Source organism: Lithobates pipiens, unplaced genomic scaffold, assembly GCF_037356315.1.
Source record: "Lithobates pipiens isolate NorthernLeopardFrog02 unplaced genomic scaffold, aLitPip1_a1.2 Scaffold_30, whole genome shotgun sequence".
NCBI lineage: Eukaryota > Metazoa > Chordata > Amphibia > Anura > Ranidae > Lithobates > Lithobates pipiens.
The window spans coordinates 37,563,378-37,569,220 of record NW_027507791.1 but is presented as its reverse complement, the minus strand read 5'-3'; positions in this window follow the sequence as shown (position 1 = coordinate 37,569,220).

Genomic DNA, 5,843 nt, shown 5'->3' with positions numbered 1-5,843 from the left:
TTTTTTTTTTTGGACCTGCTCTCTGTTTTGTGTATTTATACCGGATTTATGAACGGCGGGCAATTAGGGTAATAGACTGAGGTCACCGCCAACCTTTCCGCAGAAGATACCTAACGAAAGCCAAATGCCACGCCGCTCCATTGTGGGGCTGAGAGGTCACCGCGCCCCCGGCGCGCTCTTGTAGGGCACTTCACCCCGCTTCTCCCAAACTCATTTTTTTTACAATCCCGTGAGCGGCGAGTCCATTATCTCCAGGCACTTCGCCGCTGTTTCCTCCTCCATTATGCCTTCGCGCGTTTCGTCTGATAATTGCGCTCTGACCTACTTCCCTAATTGGTAAAAAATAGCCCTTTGACGGCAGAGAGCGTTTTTTTTTTTTTTTATTATTTTTTTTTTTACTTAAAGTGCATCTTACGCCTCCAATATCCGACCAGCCGAATCTGGGGGTTTGGGACATTGGACCGTGGCTGGTGGAGCCGAATCTTCAGAGGTCGGGGTTGGGGGAGCCAAGTTTTATTAAATAGGGAAAATTCGAATATATTCAAGCAAATAAATCCCCACCCCCACCCCCTATGTTGTATCAAACAACCTATTAGACACGTGCAGAACGGGGAAAAAAAAGTGTTTTGTTTCAGATATATTTGTCATGTTACTATTTTTGTTTCATTATCATCATTATTATTATTATCATTATCATTATTATCATTATTAATATTATTATCATTATTATCATTATTATTATTATTATTATTATACAGGATATATATAGCACAACAGTTTGCGCAGCGCTTTACAACATCCATTCATTCGGAATTCATTTCGTTTTGTTTACACATTTTCGGAATGATTCGAATTCAGATGAGTTGAAAAAATGTGATCGATTGAATTTGAATTCTGTGTGAAGAATGGCTGGTTGTTAACCCCTTCAATACCGGGGGGGGGGGGGGGGGCGCTTACACCCCCTTCCTGCCCAGGACAATTTTCAACTTTTAGCACTGTCGCACTTTGAATGACAATTGCGCGGTCGTGCTACGCTGTACCCAAACAAAATTTTTTATCATTTTGTTCCCATGATTAGAGCTTTTTTTTTGGTGGTATTTGATCACCTCTGCTGGTTTTTTATTTTCTGCTAAATGAATAAAAAAATAGACCGAATATTTTGAAACAAAAAAGGGCCGGTTCACACCATAGAAACGCAGTCCGGATGCTTTTGTGCATGTGCGCTTTTGATGCGTTTTTGATGCAGTCCAGTGAATTTTTTCCCCCTCTTTTTTTCATAACCTTTAATAAGGTTAAGTGCATTTCTAATACCGGTAAGTGCATTTTCGGTATGTTTTTGGTATGTTCCGGTGCATTTTTGGTGTGTTTTCCAGTGCGTTTTTGATGCGTTTTACAGCGTTCCATTAAGTCCAGTGCAGGGAAAATGCAGCATGTTCTACTTTTTTTTTTTATGGAACTGGAACGCACTGGAACTGCAAGCACTGGTGTGATCTGTGCCATTCAAAACCATATAACCTACTTTCCAAGGCGTTTTTGATGCAGAAAAAAAAAACGCACTGGACTGCATATGGTGTGAACTGGCCCTGAAAAAAAGTGAGTTTTCTCCTTCACTGATGGGCACTGATGGGTCTGCACTGACGGGCACTGATGAGGTGGCAATGATGATGGGCACTAATATGTGGCACTGATGGGGCTGCACTGACAGGCACTGATAGGCAGGATGAGGTGGCACTGATGGCCACTGATGATGGGCACTAATAGGCAGCACTGAGGGGGCTGCACTGATGGGCAGCGATGATGTGGCACTGATGATGGGCACTAATATGTGGCACCAATGGGGCTGCACTGACAGGCACTGATAAGGTGGCACTGATGGGCACTGATGAGGTGGCACTGATGGGCACTGATATGTGGCACTGATATGCTGCACTGAAAAGCGGCACTGATGGGCACTGAAAGGCAACACTGAAAGGTGACATGGATGGGCACTGATAGGCAGCACAGATGGGCACTGATAGGTGGCACGAATGGGCATGGATGGGCACTGATAGGCGGCAAAGATGTACACTAATGAATGGTACTGATGGGCATCACTGATTGGCAGGCATTATTGTTTGGCACTGATTGGCATCCACTGTGGGCACTGATTGCATCCCTGGTGGCCATGGGTGGCATACCTGGTGGTGACTAGTGGTGGGCCTCCCTGGTGGTCCTGGTGGCATCCCTGGTGGTCAGTGTGGGTATCCTTGGGGGAGGCTGCGCTGATAATCGATCAGCACAGACCCTCCTATCAGAGGAGCAGCCGGTCGGCTCTCGTCTACTCACGTCTTACAGGCGCCAGTGAGGAAAAGCGATCACCGGCTCTTCCTGTTTTCACTGTGATCAGCCGTGATTGGACACGGTCGATCACGTCGTAAAGAGTCGCCGTCAGAGACTCTTTACCTAGATCGGAGTTGCAGGGTGTCAACAACAATCGCGGCGGTGCGCGCCCCCGGGGGCCACGCAGAGGCTTGAAGATCCTGGTGACGTCATATGACGTTGTGTCAGGATATGGCAACCACTTTGTCGACGTCCGACGTATTGCTATATGGTGGGCGGCAAGTGGTTATTAAATGGGTAGAGGAAGCTGGCCACCACGTTCTTAACAACCAGTCATCAGCTGTCAGCGGGCTTCCCTGCTGACAGCTGAAATATAAACAAAGCAATTCCGGCTATAGAAAATGCAGCATTTGGGTCCCCCCTTTTCCCCGCCAAGCATTTCTGGTCTGTTATGGATTTTAGGGGGAACCCCTACACCAATTTTCTTTTAAAAAAACGACATTGGGTCCCACCCCAAAAACCATACCAGACCCTTATACGAGCATGCAGCCTGGCAGGCCAGGAAAGGAGGGGGGTCGCAGTCCAAGGATCATGGTTTTGGAACGCTCTACCCGCGGACATCCGCTCGGAAGAAAACCATCTGGCCTTCAGGAAGAAGCTCAAGACCTAGAAGCTCAAGCTTCTGAAGACCCAGACGGACGCTGGCCTTGAGGCGATTTAGTTCCCATATGTAGTGATGTATAAGTTATTCATTCATTCATTCAACCGCCCCCTCCCTAGTGACCCATACGGGGCCAAATTCCCTCAAAATGGGAGGGTGGTTTGGGGCAGGGGGGGCTTCCCCCCAAAGCACCTTGTTCCCATGTTGATGGGGGCAAAGGCCTCCTCCGCACAACTCTGGCTGGTGCATGTGGGGGTGCAGGAGTGACTTGTCAGAATCTGGAAGCCCCCAGATCCCACCCCCACCATCTGAATGAGTATAGGGTACATAAGACCCCTACTCATTCACCAAAAAAAGTAAAAGTCAGAAAAAACACAACAGTTTTTGAAAAGTTTTATTTTAAAAAAAAAACATAAAAACACCAAACACAAACAAAACATGCAGCTTGCCGAACACGACTGCTTCCGTCCAGGGACACCGCCAAATAAGAGATCAGCGCATGGGTGGGGGGGGGTCACCTGATGAAGTAATTGGATGCCCCCTCATGTCTACCTCTCATTGGGTCAAGAGCCATTCGCGGATAAACATGGGTGTGGGTTTACCCGTTGACTGCACCGGATGAGATCTATCGATGATAGTCCTGCCAGCCAAATGTTGGGAAGAGTTGGAGTCCTTTGCCGTACATTTTCCCTTCAAGAAGATCTACCCTCACTTCCTGTCCTGGTGACACGACAGGAAGTGGCAGGAAAAAGAGATAGGACACCCACTCTTGGGGTTTTCACCTGAGCTGGTGTCCCCAGTGTTGAGAGGGCAACTTCCCCAACCTACGTAAGTTCTAATTTTACTTGCCGACCGACATGAAAGCAGCGAAGAAAAAGCCTGATCTATGGTTGGTTAGCTGGTTTGGAAGACGGGGGGCGGGGGGGGGGGGGGGGGGGTGGAGACAGAATGTGCCCATAAAGAGTACCTGTCACCTGCCAAAAGCTATCATAATGGGGGCTTGTTCAGTCTTTTGTGATAGCAATAAAGTTAAATGAAAAAAACAAAAAAAAAAACAACAAAATCCATAAATAGATATATCAATAAATAAAATGAATAAGTGTAGAAAATAGGACTTAATACATATTTTTTTTAAATGTATGCACTCAATTTTTCTGCACATACAAGTAAATGCAATGGCGCACATGGGCATGCATGCGTAAAATGGCGATCGCACCGCGCATGTGAGGTGTCGCCGTGAACGTCGGAATGAGAAAAATTATTCTAGGGCCATTAATAAATATAAAAAATCTAAGCTAATAGCGTGCAAAGACTTCTAAAGCATAGCCGGCGGACAATTTTAGGTCCGTAGTTTGTCACCGTGCATCATTTTAAATCTTGACATGTTTGGTATCTATTTACTCGATGCAGCAAAATATATTGTCTTTTTTTTTAGTTATAAAAAAAATGTATTTGTAAATTTTATAATATCAATTTTTACATTTTTAGGTGAGGCGTGGGGTCTGGGGGGTGCTGTGCTCGGTGCTCCCCCAAGCCAACCCTAAAGAAGAGGCAGTGCGGAAAGTCCAGGTCAAGAAGAAGAAGAAGGCGGAGCCTGCGCCCAGCCCGGGCCAATCACCGGGGAAGTCCTACCCCAACCTTTATCAAGGCTTCGCCTTCCGGGCCGCCCCCAATGACCGGCGCCAACCTAACGATCCGGAGCGGGTGAGAATCCGATCCCGGGAGGGGAGGCGCCGGAGCTCCGACAGTTCCTTCATCCACAGCCGGATCCAGGAGGACGCGGCGGACAACGTCTTCTACCCATAGATCCTCCCTTCTGTCCTACTCAGGAGATTTCTCTCATCCTCACACCCATCTCACCCCCCTCACCTCACCCCTCACCCATCTCACCCCCCTCACCTCACCCCTCACCCATCTCACCCCCCTCACCCACCCCTCACCCATCTCACCCCTCTCACCTCATCCCTCACCCATCTCACCCCCCTCACCTCACCCCTCACCCATCTCACCCCCCTCACCTCACCCCTCACCCATCCTCACCCCTCTCACCTCATCCCTCACCCATCTCACCCCCCTCACCTCAATCCCTCACCCATCTCACCCCTCTCACCTCATCCCTCACCCATCTCACCCCCTCACCTCACCCCTCACCCATCTCACCCCCCTCCACCTCACCCATCTCACCCCCCTCACCTCACCCCTCACCCATCTCACCCCTCTCACCTCATCCTCACCCATCTCACCCCCCTCACCTCACCCCTCACCCATCTCACCCCTCTCACCTCATCCCCTCACCCATCTCACCCCCCTCCCTCTCCCTCACCCCTCACCCCCCTCACCTCACCCCTCACCCATCTCACCCCTCACACCTCACCCCACCCACCCCCCCCCCACCCCACCCCTCACCCATCTCACCCCTCTCACCTCACCCTCCACCCATCTCACCCCCTCACCTCACCCCTCACCCATCTCACCCCTCTCACCTCATCCCTCACCCATCTCACCCCCCTCACCTCACCCCCTCACCCCTCTCACCCCCTCTCACCTCATCCCTCACCCATCTCACCCCCCTCACCTCACCCCTCACCCATCTCACCCCTCTCACCTCATCCCTCACCCCTCTCACCTCATCCCACACCCCATCTCACCCCCCTCACCTCACCCATCCTCACCCCTCTCACCTCATCCCTCACCCATCTCACCCCCCTCACCTCTTCCCCACCCATCTCACCCCTCTCACCTCACCCCTCACCCATCTCACCCCCCTCCACCTCACCCCTCACCCATCTCACCCCTCTCACCTCATCCCTCACCCATCTCACCCCCCTCACCAGCACCCCTCACCCATCTCACCCCTCTCACC